This window comes from Bubalus kerabau, chromosome 6, assembly GCF_029407905.1.
Source record: "Bubalus kerabau isolate K-KA32 ecotype Philippines breed swamp buffalo chromosome 6, PCC_UOA_SB_1v2, whole genome shotgun sequence".
In the NCBI taxonomy this organism is placed as follows: domain Eukaryota; kingdom Metazoa; phylum Chordata; class Mammalia; order Artiodactyla; family Bovidae; genus Bubalus; species Bubalus kerabau.
Genome location: NC_073629.1, coordinates 54,044,276 through 54,065,421, shown reverse-complemented (window position 1 = coordinate 54,065,421; position 21,146 = coordinate 54,044,276). Strand labels below are relative to the sequence as shown.

At 41.8% G+C, this 21,146-nt stretch overlaps 1 long non-coding RNA gene across 2 annotated transcripts in view; it reads left to right on the top strand.

Moving 5' to 3' along the window:
• Window positions 1–21,146, top strand: part of LOC129656151 (uncharacterized) — a 36,472-nt gene that overhangs the window by 9,236 nt on the left and 6,090 nt on the right. For both annotated transcript variants that reach the window (XR_008716233.1, XR_008716234.1), the window contains exon 2: window positions 18,487–18,584. This is a non-coding gene — a long non-coding RNA (uncharacterized LOC129656151). The remainder of the gene's footprint in view (window positions 1–18,486; window positions 18,585–21,146) is intronic.

Below are 21,146 nucleotides of genomic sequence, written 5' to 3'. Positions count from 1 at the left end.
AGTAAGATCACAGACTGGCTGCAAACAGCTGCTGAAACATTAATTAATCTGTTTGCAAATAAATTGTGGATCTGTACTAGCTGAAATTGCTGTTATAAACAAGCTGGGATGCTGTACTTTCCAGATTTGTCTGTATTTTAAGACCTTTTTCCCCCATATACTGCAAAATCACCAGGGCCCAGACACTGTGTGTTTACTTCTAGAAGCTCTGAGCCAGTGTACTGACGTTACCTCACAGACACTCAGCTTGGAGGCAATTCATACCGGTTGTGGTACTTTTGAAAACGGTACAATACTGTGTGAAAGGTCTGTACCTCATTTAAGTCAGATTTGTTAATCAAAGAGAATGAAATATTCTACAGAGCAAATGAATGTGGATTTAGTAATTTTGTAATTTTAAAGCATTTGGTAAGTGTCGCAGTTGCTTAATTTGTTTTAACTAGACTGTGGCAAATTCGAGTTGCCTTGACACTTAGAGGATTAATGTTGGTTCCCAGTACTTACTCACTTGTTAAAAAGTGATAGGATACGTACTGTAACAGAGAATGTATAAGAGTTTGTTTTGCCAAAAATTGAAGTTAGGATGCTCTCTGTTCCCTGGTTTTTCTGTCCTTTGTTCTTGAAAGTGATTTTAATTCAGTGAACGTTTGTGTGCCCACTCTTCAGTTATCCAAGCAATGGTTATCAAATGCTGAATGTGAGTCAATTATTCTGTTAAGTGCTGGGTTATAGGAGGTCCTCAGAAAGTAACCCTCATTCTCAAAGGGCTTTGGTCTAGTGCAGGGACTGACCAAGTTTTTCTTATAGGGCCAGATAGTAAATATTTTAGGCTTCGGGGCCTGATGGGCTCTGTATCAATATCCAACTCTGCTGTAGGGTAGAAGCAGCCATAGGCAATGTGTAAATAAACGAGCATGATGGGTTCTATGTACAAAAACCAGCAGCAGACTGGAATTACTCTTGGGCTCTGGTTTGCCAGTTTCTGGTTTAGTGGGAAGGAGTCAAATAAAAGCCAAACGACAGTACCTGCAACACAACTCAGTGGTCTGACCGTGTTCCCTTGGAGTTATCGGGTGTTACTGGGACACATTGCAGGGACATTCTATCCAGGTTTGGAGGTGGTAATGGTTGTAAGTTCAGGGTAGGGCCAAGAAAGTCTTTAGAGGAACTCTAAATGAGAACATCTGGATGAGAAGAAGCTATTCAGATGAAGGGCAACCAAGGTGGGTGCAGTATGCCAGTTACAGGAGACAAGATGGGTCAAAGTCAAGGGTGAGAGACTGTGGTATGTGTGGTAGTATCATTAAGACATTCATCCATATTATGATTTTCCTCTTCCTTCCAGATACATGGAAGGATCACCCTTCTCCATTCAGCCCTAACAGTAAACGTAGCCATGTGACTTGCCATGGTCAGTGAAATGTGAGAAGAAACGGCATGAGTTACCCCTGGGTAGAAAACTGAAGGGCCAGTGCTGGACTGGCTCTCCACATTCACGTCCCTTGCACGCATCACAGATGCTCTGGTAAATCTATCTGAGATTGATCCTGCATGTTTCTTAATTCTTGAGAAATTATCATGGAAGCCTACTTACAATTTGCACTGAGCATTTCGTGTGAGATTCTTTTTTTAAAGAATAATTGTTTTTATTTATTTTGTATTTTTGACTGTGCTGGGTCTTTGTTGCTGGGCGGAGTTTTCTCTAGTTGTGGCCAAGCTGGGGGCTACTCTGTAGTTGCTGTGCAAGGGCTTCTCATTGTAGTGCTTCTCTTGTTAAGGAGCATGGGCTCTAGGGCATGTGGGCTTCAGTGTGGTAGTTGCAGTTCCCAGGCTCTAGAGCACAGTCTCAGTAGTTGTGGCTCATAGGCTTAGTTGCTCCGCAGCATGTGGGATCTTCCATAGCAAGGGATCGAACCCACCTCCCCTGCATCGGCAGGAAGATTTTTTTAACTGAGCTACCAGGGAAACCCTAGTGTGATGTGATAAACTTGTGTTGAGTGAAACACTGCAATGTTGTTTCCTAAATTCTGGCAGAGCCTAGTCTATCTTGATTCTTGCAGTGTTTTCCTGAGACTGAAACTATTTATGGAAGAATTTACCCTGGTTACTGGGATAGATCTAAGGAATTTGCAGTCTACCGACATGCAATCATGACACAAAGCAAGATGTCTAAGTGCTTTGAGAGAAGTAAAAAGTCCAAGGGAACACCATAAGGGAGAGAGCCCACCCTCAAGGCTATCAAGAAAGGCTTCATTAGAGAACTGTCACTTGAGTTTGAGCTATAAAAACCGCGCAGAAGCGCGCTCGCTGCGACGGACCACACAGAAGCGTGGCCGAGAGGAGCTACCCCACGCTCGAGGTCAGGGGCGGCGACCGAGAGGAGCTACCCCACGTCCGAGGAGCAGCGGCTGTGCAGCACAGGAGAGCTGAGAGGAGCTACTCCACGTTCAAGGTCAGGAGGGGCGGCAGTGAGGAGATACCCCTGGTCCAAGGTAAGGAGCAGCGACTGAGCTTTGCTGCAGCAGCCCTGAAGAGATACCCCAAGTCCAAGGTAAGGGAAACACAAGTCAGACCGTAGGTGTTGCGAGAGGGCATCAGAGGGCAGACATGCTGAAACCATAATCACAGAAAACTAGCCAATCTGATCACAGGGACCACAGCCTTGTCCAACTCAATGAAACTAAGCCATGCCCTGTGGGGCCACCCAAGAGAGACGGGTCATGGTGGAGAGGTCTGACAGAATGTGGTCCAAGGAGGAGGGAATGGCAAACCACTTCAGTATTCTTGCCTTGAGAACCCCATGAACAGTATGAAAAGGCAAAATGATAGGATACTGAAAGTGGAACTCCCTGGGTCGGTAGGTGCCCAATATGCTACTGGAGATCAGTGGAGAAATAACTCCAGAAAGAATGAAGGGATGGAGCCAAAGCAAAAACAATGCCCAGCTGTGGATGTGACTGGTGATAAAAGCAAGGTTCAATGCTGTAAAGAGCAATATTGCAGAGGAACCTGGAATGTCAGGTCCATGAATCAAGGCAAATTGGAAGTGGTCAAACAAGAGATGGCAAGAGTGAATGTCGACATTCTAGGAATCAGCAAACTAAAATGGACTGGAATGGGTGAATTTAACTCAGATGACCATTATATCTACTACTGTGGGCAGGAATCCCTCAGAAGAAATGGAGTAGCCATCATGGTCAACAAAAGAGTCCATAATGCAGTACTTGGATGCAATCTCAAAAATGACAGAATGATCTCTGTTCGTTTCCAAGGCAAACCATTCAATATCACAGTAATCCAAGTCTATGCCCTAACCAGTAACGCTGAAGAAGCTGAAGTTGAACAGTTCTATGAAGACCTCTAAGACCTTTCAGAACTAACACCCCAAAAAGATGTCCTTTTCATTATAGGGGACTGGAATGCAAAAGTAGGAAGTCAAGAAACACCTGGAGTAACAGGCAAATTTGGCCTTGGAATACGGAATGAAGCAGGGCAAAGACTAATAGAGTTTTGCCAAGAGAACGCACTGGTCATAGCAAACACCGTCTTCCAACAACACAAGAGAAGACTGTACACATGGATATCACCAGATGGTCAACACCAAAATCAGATTGATTATATTCTTTGCAGCCAAAGATGGAGAAGCTCTAAACAGTCAGCAAGAACAAGACCGGGAAAGGACTGTAGCTCAGATCATGAACTCCTTATTACCAAATTCAGACTTAAATTGAAGAAAGTAGGGAAAACCACTAGACCATTCAGGTATGACCTAAATCAAATCACTTATGATTATACAGGGGAAGTGAGAAATAGATTTAAGGGACTAGATCTGCTAGACAGAGTGCCTGATGAACTATGGATGGAGGTTCATGACATTGTACAGGAGACAGAGACCATCCCCATGGGAAAGAAATGCAAAAAAGCAAAATGGCTGTTTGAGGAGGCCTTACATATAGCTGTAAAAAGAAGGGAAGCAAAAGCAAAGGAGAAAAGGAAAGATATGAGCATCTGAATGCAGAGTTCCAAAGAATAGCAAGGAGAGATAAGAAAGCCTTCCTCCATGATCAGTGCAAAGAAATAGAGGAAAACAATAGAGTGGGAAAGACTAGAGATCTCGCCATGAAAATTAGAGATACCAAGGGAACATTTCATGCAAAGATGAGCACAATAAAGGATAGAAATGGGATGGGCCTAACAGAAGCAGAAGAGATTAAGAAGAGGTGGCAAGAATACACAGAAGAACTGTACAAAAGAGATCTTCATGACCCAGATAATCACGATGGTGTGATCACTGACCTAGAGCCAGACATCCTGGAATATGAAGTCAAGTGGGCCTTAGAAAGCATCACTACAAACAAAGCTAGTGGAGGTGATGGAATTCCAGTTGAGCTCTTTCAAATCCTGAAAGATGATTTTGTGAAAGTGCTGCACTCAATATGTCAGCAAATTTGGAAAACTCAGCAGTGGCCACAGGACTGGAAAAGGTCAGTTTTCATTTCAATCCCAAAGAAAGGCAATGGCAAAGAATGCTCAAACTATTGCACATTGCACTCATCTCACACGCTAGTAAAGTAATGCTCAAAATTCTCCAAGCCAGGATTCAGCAATATGTGAACCATGAACCTCCAGATGTTCAAGCTGGTTTTAGAAAAGGCAGAGGAACCAGAGATCAAATTGCCAACATCCACTGGATCATCAGAAAAGCAAGAGAGTTCCAGAGAAATATCTATTTCTGCTTTATTGACTATGCCAGAGCCTTTGACTGTGTGAATCACAATAAACTGTGGAAAATTATGAAACAGATAGGAATACCTGACCTGCCTCTTGAGAAACCTGTATGCAGGTCAGGAAGCAACAGTTAGAACTGGACATGGAACAACAGACTGGTTCCAAATAGGAAAAGGAGTACATCAAGGCTGTATATTGTCACCCTGATATTGAACTTATATGCAGAGTATATTGAATTTATATGCAGAGTACATCATGAGATACGCTGGGCTGGAAGAAGCACAAGCTGGAATCAAGATTGCTGGGAGAAATATCAATAACCTCAGATATGCAGATGACACCACCCTTATGGCAGAAAGTGAAGAGGAACTCAAAAGCCTCTTGATGAAAGTGAAAGTGGAGAGTGAAAAAGTTGGCTTAAAGCTCAACATTCAGAAAATGAAGATCATGGCATCCGGTCCCATCACTTCATGGGAAATAGATGGGGAAACAGTGGAAACAGTGTCAGACTTTATTTTTTTGGGCTCCAAAATCACTGCAGATGGTGATTGCAGCCATGAAATTAAAAGACGCTTACTCCTTGGAAGGAAAGTTATGACCAACCTAGATAGCATATTCAAAAGCAGAGACATTGCTTTGCCAACAAAGATCCGTCTAGTCAAGGCTATGGTTTTCCTTGTGGTCATGTATGGATGTGAGAATTGGACTGTGAAGAAAGCTGAGCGCCGAAGAATTGATGCTTTTGAACTGTGGTGTTGGAGAAGACTCTTGAGAGTCCCTTGGACTGCAAGGAGATCCAACCAGTGCATTGTGAAGGAGATCAGCCCTGGGATTTCTTTGGAAGGAATGATGCTAAAGCTGAAACTCCAATACTTTGGCCACCTCATGTTAAGAGTTGACTCATTGGAAAAGACCCTGATGCTGGGAGGGATTGGGGGCAGGAGGAGAAGGGGACGACAGAGGATGAGATGGCTGGATGACATCACTGACTCGATGGACATGAGTTTGAGTCAACTCCGGGAGTTGGTGATGGACAGGGAGGCCTGGTGTGCTGCGATTCATGGGGTCACAAAGAGTTGGACACGACTGAGCGACTGAACTGAACTGAACTGAACTGATAAAGAACAATTAGAGTTTTGTCAGATGGTTATGTACAAGATGGAAAGGCTTATGGATGGTACAAAGAGAATGAGACACAGTAAGGAGGCCACAAAATTTTGCATAAAATAGTGCAGATTGACAGCAAGACAAGAAAATCAAGATCAATCAGTGGGGACCTATACCCCATACTAAGGGGTTTGAACTCTGAGGTAGAGTGGGCAGAGCAGTTGATGTAGAGTCAGAAGACAAACCTAGACATTAGGTTTTAAAACCTAATTTAAAACCTCTGTATTAAAAAGCAGAGACATCACTTTGCCAATAAAGGCCCATATAGTCAAAACTATGGTTTTTCCAGTAGTCAAGTATGAATGCGAGAGTTGGCCCGTAAAGAAACGCAGAGCACCAAAGAATTCATGTTTTTGAACTACAGTGCTGGAGAAGACTCTTGAGAGTCCGTTCAACTGCAAGGAGATCAAACCAGTCATTCCTAAAGGAAAATGAACCCTGAATATTCATTGGAAGGACTGATGCTGAAGTTGAAGCTCCAATACTTTGGCCACCAGATGTGAAGAGCCACCTCATTGGAAAAGATCCTGATGCTGGGAAAGATTGAGGGCAGGAGGAGTAGAAGGGGACGACAGAGGATGAGATAGTTGGATGATACCACCAGTTCAAAGGACATGAACTTGGGCAAACTCCAGGAGATGGTGAGGGACAGGGAGGCCAGGTGAGCTGCAGTCCATGGGGTCACAGAGAGTCTGACACAACTTAGTGAGTGAACAACAAGAACGGAAGACACGGTTTCTTGTATGCTTTCTACAAGTGGCTAGCTGGGGTTGGTCAGGAAGGGTGTCTCTCTCCACAAGGCTACTGATTTGGTACCTTTTTGGTACTCAGACTGGCACAATCCTGGGCACATTCCCCTTTCTGTTCCTGGAGACAGCAGGTAAAGACCCTGAACTTGTTGATGGAACAAGTCAGTGGCTGGATTTCAGGGATACTTACGATAATGCTTATTCTGGGTTTATTAGTTCCGTTTTAAAGATGATGAGACGGAGGCCCAGAGAATTTACCTGAATCGTTTGGCTAGTTCAAGGCCTGTGCTGGAACTGAAGCTTCCATGCCGCACTGTACTACCTCTCAAACGAGAGACTCCTAAGTCAGGATCCTGTTCTCCAAGTGTTCCCAAAGGGGTATTGGAGGTCAGAGGGCAGAAGTGAGGTCCCACGTGGTTGGAGGAACAACTCCAAAAGAGCAAAGGAACTGATATTGTACATCTGACCTTGCTACATGGAAGTGGGAATAAGGTTGTAAGTAAAGACCTGAAGTGGTGGCCAGAGGGTGGGGCGGGTGGGGACATTAGGGAGAGTTTGATAAAAGAGTACAAACTTTCAGCCATAAGATGAGTAAGATCTGAAAATCTAATGCATAACATGATGACTATAGTTGATAAAAATGTATTGTATAATTGAAATTTTCTAACAAAATAGAGCCTAAATGTTCTCACCAAAAAAAAAAAAAAAAAAAGTGAAGTGATAGAGGTATGTATTAATTCTCTAAATGAGGGGAATTCTCTCACAATGTATTACCTGTATGTCAAATCATCGTGATGTACACTTTAAGTATCTTATTTGTCAATTATACATCAACAAAGCTGAAAAAAGAGACCTGATATTCCCATAGATGAGGTGGTCCTTGACATAAGACTTATGCTTCCATTAGCATCATTTTAGGAGCCTCTAATGCTTGAAGCTTTGCACATTCCTTTCTCTTTGTAGTTACATGAATCACTGATTACAGTTGCTGTCAATACAATATTATTCTAGGAGTAATAAGCTTTAAAAATTTTGTTAATGGCTCTCTGCTTCAGAGGCAGTGAGATATGGAGCATGGAATCAGAAGTTGGCTTGCTTGCATAGTCTAGTTCCCAAATCTGCCAACTTCATGCAAAACTCAATCTCTTCTGCAATTTTTTCACCCAACCCCTTGAAAAGGATGGAGAAACTACTGTCAAATCTTTGTAAATAAAAGATGCCATTTTTGCTGCTATCCATTTTAAGACTTTCCCAAGTTCAATAGGAAGGAAGAGACTGCTGCTGTGGGGCGTCGGCACTGATTGTTCAGGATGGTGGGCTGTGCTAGAACACTTTGTTTTTCTTGAAGAATCTCTGTCTTCCTCAGGGTGAAGATGAGCTTTGTATCTCTAAGCTTACGCTTACTAGTGGACCTATTAGACATTTGTTTACATAGTTTTCTCTCTCACTTATCCAGGAACTTGTTGAGAAGCAAGGCTTACTCATCTTTGAGCCTTCACATGGTGAGGTAAACTGGAATTGCATTGTATGTGAATCCTTCCTGTGCAGACGCATCTCACTGTACGTAGCTGGGGTGGTGATGGAGAGAGAGAATGGAAACAGGGAGAGATGGAGAGAGGTGGAGCAAGAGAGAGAGGCTGAGAACTGGAAGGAGGCAGATTTCATTATGGAAAGTAGGTGATACCACTCACTATTGCATTTAATGGTCTGAATAAGCAGCATTTAGGAGTCTCTCATCCCTAGCTTCCATTCTCTCATGCAGTCCCCATGTCCTTATGCTTCTTGTAGAGTGAGCATATTGCTGTGCTGGGTGTGATTCTCATGTTTAAAGGTACATAATTTTCCTGCAACATGGCTGCTAAACTCAGCCAACTACTTCATCTCTGCTCAGCTGAAAGAGCTGCAATCTGTTCCACTGCTGAAGAAAAACTTGTTCTGTCAGAATTACTGAAAGATGCGGAGGTGTCAATCTCCAATGTCAGCCCTTCCTGAGAGTTTTTCAAGCATAATTTTGACTATGCCATGTGTCTCACCTCTGCCTTCAAATATGGACTGTTGAGTCTCCTTCACACCTTGGCAGTATCTTGGGCATATCTCATAGCTTTTCCAGGTACTTTTGACTTCAGAGTTCTCTCATTTTAAGGTGCTAAAATGGCCAGTCCCATTCAAACCACAGCTTCATTCTCTCATCTGGTTTCAAGCTTCTCCATTTATCCATTTCCCACTAAACTTCAGCCCCATTCAATAATTTGTAGATCCAGCAGGTGAAGATGTATAGTATCTTGCTTCTTCACTATTGCTCTGCTTTATTCACTTATCTTTCTTACCCACTTCCAGCTCCTCCTGTGCTAGGGCAAGCAGGGTGAGATGAGAGTTTAAGGCACTGCTGTACTCAATGAGTGGGGATGAAATTTGGCTGTGGTACCTTCCATGTGGCAGAAAGCTGAGAGTTGGCTCTCTCCTTCTGGGAAACTTTTGTGTGTTCTTCAGAGATCCCTTTGGGGATCCTTGCACTGCACTGACGCTCAGTGTGGGAGATTCATTCTCTAGTTAGGCTCCTACAACTGTTCTCTCAGCTCTTGCTTAGGATGGTAGACGGACAGTCTCATTCTGCTGGTGTTGCCTTGCCCTGATAGGTAGCTTCCTTCAGTGGAGACCTTTCAAGACAGTAGCTAGTGAGATGGACCCTTAGTTCAGAGGAAAGCTCAGCAACCTTACCCCCACCAAATTCTGGAAGGACAAACCACTCATATTGCTGTCTTTCTTTGTTACTGTGGTCTACACATGTTTTTATCTCCCTTGCAAGGACATTGTCAGTGTCTCTCAAGAACTGCCCGGGCTCAGCTCTGGTCCAGGGTCACCAAACATTCTCTTCACCTCAGCATTTCTTTTGGAGGCTATCGTGTCTGTTGTCTCTTCTTGTAAGACTACTCACTTCTTGAATCTTCTTTCTTGAAGACTTTCTTGAATCTTCTTTCTCACTTGGCTTAGGAGGGGTCACCTAGGAAAAGATTTAGGGGAAACGCCACAGTATAACTGACTCATTTGATGGCTTTTTAATTTCAGTGATTCTCTCAATCTTCATCTCTAATATCTTACATTCTCTTATAAACCTGGATTTTGATCACAGCCAAAATGGCAACCCACTCCAGTATTCTTGCATGGAAAATTCCATGGACAGAGAAGTCTGGTGGGCTATAGTCCATAGGGTCACAGAGTCAGACACAACTGAACACACACACAAATAAAAAACTAGTTTTTCCATCTTGTGTCTTTCAAGGATTTATATTTTTTAAAATGGATATTTGTTACTTTCTGCTTTGGGCTTCAGTTTAAATTTCAAGATAACTGAAAAGTCCCTTACAACACTTTGATAGAGTAACATGTGAGATTTTTTTTTCTTTTTTGCTTTGCATACTAATTTCAAGAGCTTTTCCCCCTTATATAGTTTCATCATATGCATAGGTGCTCAATACATATTTTTGAATTGAATTGCACCCATTTCCATACCTGTGGTCAAGTCAAGAGAAATTATGTGTCCTCTAGAGAATCTTCCTTCCTTCTCTGGCCTAAGATCAGCTGTTAAAGTGGGCACTACCCCTTCTGGTAGTTTTCAAAAAAGGCCAAAAGAAAACTTTGCCAGGAGACATAAAAGAAGACTAATGTATGGAAAAATGCATTTTGTTATTAAATAGGGAGACTGAATGTTGTAAACATGACAGTTATTTCTAAATTAACCTAGATATTCAAGTAATTAAATAAAAACACCGTTTTTTTGTGATCTTAACAAAATGATACTATAAATTCATTTGGAAAAATAAACTTGGAAAAATCCTAGGGATTAAAAAGAAAAGACAAACATTATGAGATTACTATACTACAAATCTGTAAAATTTAAAACAAAATAGATATTCTGGAAAAAGAGTTAAACCAATATGGAAGTTGATTATTGATAAAAGAGTTAGATCAATGCTGAAAAAAATTTAGTAAAAGATTTGGTTGGAGACAAGTGCTCACTGGAAAAAAATTTCAACCGTATTTCTACTTCATGTCTTACATCAAAAAAAGATTAAAGACTTAAATATAAAAATCACACTGTAAATATTCTAGAGAATTCATAGTTGCATTTTTTAAATCATTTTGAATGAGGAAGAGCATATTACCTATGAAACAAAATCCCAGAAAACATAAAAATATTGACAATTTGGAAACACAGATATTTAATACTTTTTTACAGATAAAAGAGCCACAAACTAATAAAAAACAAAACCTAACCTGGAAAAGTAATTGCTTATAAAGAGTGCTTTTGAAATATTAAGAAAAAGACTAAGAGGACGTTAGTAAGATGTATGTGAAGATGCAAAGAAGCATAATTGAGGAACCTCACTCATAATTAAAAAAGCACAAAGACAGTGACATACTATTTTAACCTATTAATTTGCCAAAGATTAAAAAGTGTGATCTTTTCCTTTGTTGGCATACATACAAGAAAAAATAATGCACTTATGCACTGTTGGTAGAAGTGTAAATTGGTGAAATGTTGTTTAGAAATAACTGACATGATTTGTCAAATTTAAAAATATGTATGTTCTTTAACTGAGAGATTCCACTTTCGGGAATTATATCTATGTATATACAAGTATATATTTATATGTGTGTGTGCTAGGTTGCTTCAGTCCTGTCCGACTCTTTGCGACCCTCTGGACTGTAGCCTACCAGGCTCCTCTGTCCACAGGATTCTCCAGGCAAGAATACTGGAGTGGATTGCCATTCACTCCTCCAGGGGTTCTTCCTGATTCAGGAATTGAACCCACGTATCCTACAGCTCCTGCAGTGCAGGCGAATTCTTTACCACTAAGTCACTGGGGAAGCCCTACACACACACACACACACACACACACACACACACACACACGTTGCTGTTGTTCAGTCGCTAAGCTGTGCCCAGCTCTTTGCAACCTCATGGACTGTAGCACGTCAGGCTTCCCCGTCCTCCACTATCTCCCAGAGTTTGCTCAAGTTCATGTCTATTGAGTTGGTGATGCTATCTAACCACCTCATCCTCTGCCACCCTCTTCTTTTGCCTTCAATCTTTCCCAGCATCAAGGTCTTTTCCAACGAGTTGGCTCTTCATATCAGGTGGCCAAAGTACTGAAGCTTCAGCTTATATATAGATATATAAATTTCCTAGGTGGCACAGTGGTAAAGAATCCACCTGCCAATGCAAGAGAAGCAAGAGATGCAGTTTGATCCCTGGGTGGGGAAGGTCCCTGGAGTAAAAAATGGCAACCCACTCCAGTGTTCTTGCCTGGAAAATTCCATGGACAGAGGAGCCTGGCAGTCCATGGGGTTGCAAAGAGTCAGACACAACTGAATACATGCACACACACACACATAAGTTGAAACAAATAACTAAATGCCTAATGACTTATGATATGTTCATATTAGTATCCATAAAAAGGTTTGAGACAGATATAGAGATATTGATATGCAAGGATATCTAAGATATTTTATTATGTGAAAAAAACAAACCAGAGGAAATAATGTCAAATATGACCTTATTTGTGAGCAGAAACAGGATACTAATGTGGGTTTATATACACATAGGTTTTACATACAGAGAAAAATGAAGCTGTAAAAGATGGTTATCCTTGAGAGTCAGACTGAATGGCTGGAAGGAAGAAGTCCCTTAAAAACTAATTATGCCTGGGCTTCTCTGGTGGCTCAGTGGTAGAGAATCGCCTGCCAATGCAGGAGACATGGGTTGGATCCCTGGTCTGGGAAGATCCCACATGCCATGGGGCAACTAAGCTTGTGTGCCACAACTACTGAATCCGAGTGCCCTAGAACCCATGCTCACAGCGTGAGAAGCCGCTGCAATGAGAAGCCTGCACACTGCAACTAGAGAGTGGCCCCTGTTCCCCGCACCTAGGGAAAAGCCTACACAGCAGCAAAGACCCAACACAGTCAAAAAATAAATAAATGATAGTTATGTTTTTTTATACTGATTAAATATGTTGATGCTGTTTTACATGAGCCATATAAGCTTTGATAACTTAAAAACAAGTTAGGAAAGTTACAAAAGTTAGTAAAAGTCCAGAGTCTACAACAGAGGCTATGAGTGCCCTTCCCACTCCTTTCCCTTCTATTTCGGTGCACACTGCCTGACTTCAAGAGTCCAACATCTGGCTTTTTTTCCTCACGGTTTTCTTTGGCCTCTGAAGCTCTCTACTTACCCTTAAGTGTGTGTGAGCTCAGCTGTGTCTGACTCTGTGCGACTCTGACTGTCCGACTGTAGCTCAACAGGCTCCTCTGTCCATGGAACTCTCCAGGCAAGAGTACTGGAGTGGGTTGCCATGCCCTCCTCCAGGAGATCTTCCCAACCCAGGGACTGAACCTGTATCTCTGGTGTCTCCTGCACTGCAGACAGATTCTTTACCACTGAGCTATCTAGGAAGCCATTTACCCATATGGTAGGCTGGAACTATCAAAGAATGAATGACCTTCAGGAGCACCCTCAACCAATGACTGACAGTGGAGGTGGTGTAAAAATACTCTAGCGCCCACAGTGTCTCAGAGTCTCCCCAGTGGGACTAAGTTTCAGTTATCTAAATGGTAAGTGGCTTGATAATGGCTTTTGTTGATTGCCTTTGCTCCTCTGACTTACTCCTTTACCCACTTGCCAATATTTCCTTCACCTTCCAAATACTACAAGCACCCATATCCTTGTCTTCTGATAGCTGCTGGAAGAACAAGGACTAGGACAGAGCCTCTCTGTGGTTTCAAGGTGAGAGTTGCAGCCAACCAATTAACTCAATGGTTGAGCAGAAATGTCTAGGACCATTTCACGCAGGTATTTTCCAGGTGTGAGCACTTATAAACCTCTGAAGGATGTTTTGGTTTGTGGAAATCAAGACATCCTTTATACCTTAGATAAACTCTGCTCAAAGTGCTAGGCTGGTGAACTGCAAGAGTGGGCTCCTCCTGAGTCTTCTGAGAAACTGAGGGAAGTTGAGGGGCCAAGCATCAGCCTTGAAGTATTTAGAGAGGTCACCTTGACAGTTTCTTGGCCTCTCCCATTTCCCTGAGAACATGTTTACTTTAGCTGATCGATTGGAAGTGTATATCGTGGGCAGTTGCAAAACCTAAGGCTTTTCCCACAGGTTGTGATGGAAGTGTTTGTCCCAGGTCCTCAGGGTCCCAATCACAATTCTGTTTTACCCACACTGTGTTCCACCAGGATTTATAGAGCTGTCAGCTTATAATTGGACAGAAGGTCTGAGTTCAGTTATGGAAACAGAATTTTATTCGGTTCTTGTGTTGTGAACAGTTGAGCATTTTATGGCTGGGTTGGTGAAAGGGTTTATGCTATTGGTGTCATGAAACATTTTACAGCGAGGGATAATTGAGTTTTTATTTTTTCACTAGAAAATAATGTTATCAGCTTGGCTTTGGGGACAAAGCAAGGAAGAGCTCAATTAATGACCAGAATTCAGGGAGACCCAGTATTTATGAAATCTGCATAGAGATGAATGCAGCAAAACAGCAAGACTAGAGAAAGAAAAAACTAATTTTGATTCTCCTGTAAAATTCTGATGGGAACAATGAAACAGTCAAGGACATTATAAATCCATTCATTTATTTCAAAATTTGCAAAACAAATCCCTTCTTACACATAGTATTTGTACAACATGAAATTATTATTCAATAAGTTGACATTTTAAACCTATTACTGCCTAAACCCATCTATTACTGAGCTATTCAGAGCACTAAGTTAACATTTACCAGAACATTCATCCTCACATCATGGGGAGATCAAGCTGAAATCCTTTATTTCATATTCAGATCTTGCCAGGTCAGGATTGAAATCGGCTACCTTTCTGATACTTTACTGAAAAGCCACTGTGAAATCCACAAAAGAATTATTATCAAGTTACTGCAGTTATTCAGCTAGATGTTGACTTTGATATGTCAAATCTCTGATCTTTAATAGAAAATTGATGGTCGTGCCCTGAGGGTCAGTCATACGCACGACCAGGATAGGCCAAGGTTTGCATTAAATTACAGCCAGTCTTGTGGTTTCATTCCCTGGCAGCCAAAGTCAAACAAAGCAAATGGATCCCTTGCTAGTTGAGTCTCTTCATTGTTTTGTGTTGGCATATGGATTTAATTCTGTAATGGGGCACTGCTGGGCACAATCTGCCTTATTGATTTTCTGGAGAGAGTTTTTTCTTAGAGTACCCGGAAGTGCAATAAAAGAAAAGCAACTGGTGCAATTTTTCTTTTCTTCACCTTGGATGGTTGTGTTAGCAGCTGATTGATTCTGCCACTAGAAATCAGATGAAGATATTAAAGCTATATCATCAATCAATTTATTTTTAGAGGATTGGCTTTCTCTGTGTTGGCAGGCTAGAGAAAAGGAAATAGCAATTCCCTTATGTCTCAATCGTGGGGCAGGTTATTTGGCCGTAATGCTCCCTAGATTTGAGCTCTGCTAAAACAAACTCTTTACGTAATGGTAATGGCTGCTATGCTCCCATTTCCTGTATGGGAGGTGGGAAAGGGAGGGGAAACTGGAGGGGAAAATCATGATATAAAGTCTGTGGTTCTCACAGAGATTTTTGTGTCATCAGAGTTGTTCAGCTGCCTGGCACGAATCATAGACTGTGGAGCTCGAACAGACCCCCATGCCTGTCGCCCTCTCCCTACCCCAATGAGGCAGATGAAGACACTGTGATCCAGGGAAATTGAGGGCTTTGTACAGAGGGTCAGAGAGAATGAGCGCTCTACTCCAGTCTAGTAGAGAGCTACTGCTGCTGCTAAGTCGCTTCAGTCGTGTCTGACTCTGTGCGACCCCATAGACTGCAGCCCATCAGGCTCCACTGTCCCTGGGATTCTCCAGGCAAGAACACTGCAGCAGGTTGCCATTTCCTTCTCCAATGCATAAAGTGAAAAGTGAAAGTGAAGTCGCTCAGTCGAGTCCCACTCTTAGCAGCCCCGTGGACTGCAGCCTACCAGGCTCCTCCATCCATGGGATTTTCCAGGCAAGAGTACTGGAGTGGGTGGCCATTGCCTTCTCTGAGTAGAGAGCTAAGCAAAATGTAAAAAGAGGAATAAAAAATAGCAATAAAAGTCATTTTTTGATATTGTTATTCTACACTTCAGTTATCTCATCTGTAAACTTTATCTTCCTCAAAGGTCGTTGTAAGGATTGATGAGAGGTTCTGGTGGTGTTGGGTAGCTTCTCCTGGGACACAGCTCCCTGGGGATGGGCACCTGGCTCAGGCGGGCTATGGCCACCATGGGATGGAATTGGCTTCTGACTCTCATCTCCTTTCTGCCTGCTTGGAAGCAGTGATCATGTTGTACTCAACTGGAATATGTGGAGGAATGGGTGCAGCACTGTATATGTTGTTTTTGATTGGTTTATCCATTTCCAGGTTCAAAGAGACTGGAAGCATTTGGTTTCCTGGTGTTTGGTTGGTCAAACTCACTTCTAGCTCCTTTGCTGACAGCCAAGAGAAGAGGATCTTTCCTCTCTAGAGAACATCTATGTGAGGTGTGAACAAGAGCACATTGTCAAACCAGGGGAGGTCAGCGGGTCACAGCACATTTTATTCATGCCACGATAGAGACAAGTGTGGAAACAACTCTTCAATACAGTATGTCATTATAATATTCTCCATTTTAATTATACTGATGATTGTATATTTCTAAAATCCCCTTCTAATGCCAGCATGTCTAAAAATATTTTGGAGAGCAATACTAATAAGAGAAATAATTTAATAACAGTACTTACATTTTTGGGGGCAAGTTAATGTACACCAAACATTGCGCAAGATTTTTACATAGATTTTCTCCCTCCAAAGAGGGAGTTCTTTTTTAATATTCCTATTCTGAAGATGGGGAAAACAAAGCTCAGGAAAGTGAAATAACTTTCCCAGAGTCCTAAGGTAAGTAACCATGCCTCGTTTGATTTCAGATGGGTCTGAAGCTGAAGCACCAGCTCTCAGCATTCATGCCTTGGCCATGCTGTTTGCTGGTGCTAGTTTGCAAGAGGGAAAAAAACCACAACTTTTTGCTTTCTATGTGCAACAATTCTCTGAAACTTTAAATGGAGGCACAGAAAATAAATTGAAATCTATCCTGTCATTTCTCAGGGTCTTAACATTCATTCATTCAACACACATTTGTTAAGACTTTGGTATGTGCAGCAAGCTTGCCAGGGGCTAAGGAGACAAAAGATGGAGAAATCTTGGTTCTTGTCTAATTAATACAGTCAAAGTGCAGGCCTGGTTAGCATGGCATGGTAGGGCTGTGAGCAGGATGAAAAAGCCAGCATTTTGCTAAAGAAGAGGATATGAAGAAATAGGGTTGTGTTTTGTAGGGGGCATTTTTCCCCCCACTCATTCCTGATGTTTATGTTCTTTAAGACAAATATTCAGGTTTTTACCTTTGGGGGAAGAAAACACTGTGAGGGTCCCAAAAACATAATTTCAGCAAGGTCTTCTTCCAGGTTTGCAGGGGTGAGCGCTGGAAATGACATTCATCTGACTCAAAATAAATACTCATTAAATAAATTCAAAATAAGCCACAGGCAGGCTCTTTAAAATCCAGGGTCAACCGAAGCCATCCAAATTTGCAGCTGGCGTTATCCCCTCCCTATCCAAACAGGAGTGTGTTTTAATGAAAGAGGATCACTAAATGTTTTGCCTGCATTTTAAGGCGTCGAACTCTCAGAGAGCGAGTTCTGCCTCACAGCCAGAGCTGGCCCCTTCCTCACCCTGCCCCTTTCATCTCCCTTTGTTCCGTGTCTATGCTGAGGCTGAGATTTCCCCACCTCTCTCTGTCTTACTGTGGCTCTGAAAGATGATTGCCTTCTGGTGAAGCCCTTTCCCCTTCTTCTGTACCCAAGCTCCGTGTTCAATGAACATCAAAAAGCCTTATCATACCCTGATGGTTTAAATCTTTAAACAGAGCGTAACAGCCGGAGTACATCCAGACCGCTCACATCCTAGAGCCTTGTCACTATGTGTTCCTGCAACAATTACCAGGAGAGGGAGGCTGCAGAGTGAATCAAGTAGTGAGTGTTGTCTCCCTGGACTCCATGCTGATGCTCTGATCAGGACTTCAGCAAAATTCTGTTTGAAATGAGAATAGACTAATTTTCATCTGACTCTTCTCAGAGGAATCCCATGTGGTCCAACACGCCAAGGGTCATCATTAGAAAACCGCCTTCAAAAGAGCTGAGGCTTCTTGTGGCAAAGCTCTCTCCCTTTGTTAAATTTATAAACATTTATGTAAAAATGTATACATTAATTGTTCAGGCTCTTCTCAGCCTGGAAAGCTATGCCCAGGAAGGTACTTGGGGGGAAATAAACTCATAAAAATACCCCAAGTCAGGATGAAAATGGCCTCGTTTTGACTGAAAATTCAGAAGAATTCAGTGATCAAAGGCGATTCTTACTCCCAGCTGTTCAAAGGGACTTATATTAAAAAAAAATCAGATGTGACCAAGAATAGAAAAGAACTCATTAAGAGCTTAATGAGATGGTGACAGGTGAAGTCATCAGTTGCTTAAACACTGTATAGTTGTTTTTTTTTCCCTTCTGTAGGAGTCACTCGTTTGTTTTCCTGGATTTGATTTAGATTTCCTATCCATTGTTATCAAACACAGAAAAAGTTCATCAAAAGGGGAACATTTTTCAGTCCCGAGTTGACGGGCATCTAGGTGATTAAGACATCGTCTTCCCCACTTGCCCCTCACCTCCATGGGAGATGTTTGCAAGCACATCCAGGGAAACAAATAATTGACCTGTTTCCCCTCTCCCACTCTTCACAGGTTTCCTTAGGAGAAAGAACTCATGAGTGAGCACGTACGCCAGCAAAGGTATGATTTGGGGAAGTTTAACAATAATCCTCATAAACCCACAAGTGAAGGTAAGTTTTGGGGGTCCCTAGAGACATAAAAATAAGGAGCCCTAGGGAGAGAAAGGACTGTGTACCTTTTTATAGCTTTTATTTTGCTACTCAGGTGTTCATAAAATACTAAAACCAAGCAAAAGAAATTTCTGCCCCCCCCCCAATTCTCTTAAGCAGCTTAAATCCCTTTTGACTTTCCCCAGGCAAGCCTGGAATCTCTTGCACGTTTCCAGGCTCTGACCTTCCCGACGTTGGTCTCCCAACACTAGTAGCCAGTTTTTTTATTCTTTAAGTGCTAGAGGAGTCATGAAAAATTCAGACACTGGGTTTCCCTGAGACCAATCTGGTGGCTTTTTCTTTGTGCTAACTGCTGCTTTCTATGCATCATTCAAAAGGTACATACCAAGTTGTCAGCCCCTGAACTGCTACTTGGTGTTAAACATGAATATTTGTAGCTTAGCAAGGGACTAAATTTTAAAAAAATTAATATTTGACAAGCCCAAAGAAAGGCATAACAGGTCCAGAAGTATCCATTTGAAAGCTTTTTTATTTGTAAAAAGTCAAAACTTTTTGTCCAACTGGGGTGATTCTGAGCCACAAAAGGTTTGCTTTGAAAAAGCACTGATTACTAGACTTCTTCCAGGAACATCGATTATGATTACAACATCACAAATACAGCAACAAAGTTGTGTTTTTTTTTTTTTTTAATGTGGATATAGGAGGAATATTCATTCTACGCCCGTGCCACTAATCTTATGTGACCAGAAAGCCAAGCGGGATGATATAAGACTGATGCTAGTCGCACATCAACTATACCTACAATGGCAAAATTGCCTTTTCCCACATTTCTTAATTAGAATGAGAATCAGCTTAGAACTAATAGAATCTCTTATTAGTCACAAAAAGAATGGCTGCTCTCCAGTTCAAGTGGCATATCTGCATAACTTATAGCCTTAAGAGCTTATAGTCCCTGGTACTCTTGGCTGACTGCCTTTAACTCTCTCATATTAATGAGTTGCTCTAAATTTAGTCTGCTGTGACAAACTAATATTAATACAGTATTTTATGGCCCACAGCATTGTTAAAACATAGGAATGAAACCCAGAGTCAAAGGGAGGGGGCGAGGGAGCGAGATTACTTTGTGTGATTGTCAAGATAGAAGATAATCCAAGTATGTAGATATTAAGACTTAAATATAATACACTGCTTATGGATTTATATTATGTGAAACATTTTCTATTATTTTAAATCCTCGTGGTATTAGTTTCCTATTTTCAGGGGTTTATAACTTGGCCGTACAAATTCACTCTGGGCTGAAACTTGCAAGGCAGGGTCTTAACCTGGGAACATTTTATTTATTTATTTATTTTATTTAGCCAAATGACAAGTCAGTTTGGCCATTTTTAACCCAGGCAAGTGGCCAGGGGGAACACAGGTTTGAAATACACTTTTGTATACAGAACTCCAGTTTCTTTCAAAAAGTGAACACCGAGAAAAGAAAACGATAAAGGTTGCAGGGGGTGAATTTTATAAGAAAAGAAAAGCAACAAGCACCGTCAATAAACACAATAAGGAGATTTATTTCCTTAAATGTACACTGTACCTTTTAAGTGTACACTGTGAGTAGCAGTCCACCAACAGGTCCTGGTTCAGGTTGGCACCCATGGGTAGCAGCAGATGTGTAGCATCTGCAGAAAGCTTGGATGTGTTGTGTGTGTCATTTATATTTGTCATTTGTAGCCAAGGAATAGAAACATTCAATGTGGGCTCAACCCCATTCTCTAGCAAGATGCAATGCTTCTCTTTAATGAATCCACAGCTTCAGAAGAAGAAAAGCGAGTGTCACAGTTATTATTATAGGCAGCGCCAGGCTGCCCCGTGCATCAATCAGGGAGACTGCGGGGTTTTCGAAAGTGAGGAAGTGGTGGGGTGGGAGCTTGTGGCGAAGACTGGTTGGGCAACTCGTTTTTAAAGTCTTACAGGATAGAAGCCTGCTGAAATGAATGAGCGCTGGGTGGTATCATTCTAAGTAAAAGCAGTAAAAGTTTACTGCAAAGCCAGCTCCATGGGTGACTCTCAGGATGTGCGGGTGTCCATTTGGCAGGTATTTTTAAAAAGTCTTTTTATGTCTCTAAAAAGAAAGCCTGTGTGGGAAATTGTTATTGTATTTCTAGGACATTACATTTTGCAATTTGTAGAAAAATGTCATTTTATTGGAAACTGAAATTTTTCCAGTTTCCTTTAATATAGATTTAATTCTATGACACTGAGGTCAGTCGATAAGATTCTTCTCTTTCCTCTGTTCACTCTGTCAGGTCAATGCTGATTAATTCACAGACAAGGCATTCCCTTTCCATACCGAGCTTCTCAGGGAGACCCTGGGAAGGGTTTCCTGCCTGGAATTTCACAAAGAAAGAGAAATTTCTTCATAAAGGAAACAGGAACTGACTGCTCTTGAGAGCAGAAGAAAAACTCAACTGCCCTCATCCAGTAAAAGGCTGTCAAATGGCGGCCAGGAGACCCATGGCAGCAGTCAGAGCTGGAAGGCAGGGCTCATAATTTTTGGCTCTCCAGTTTGGA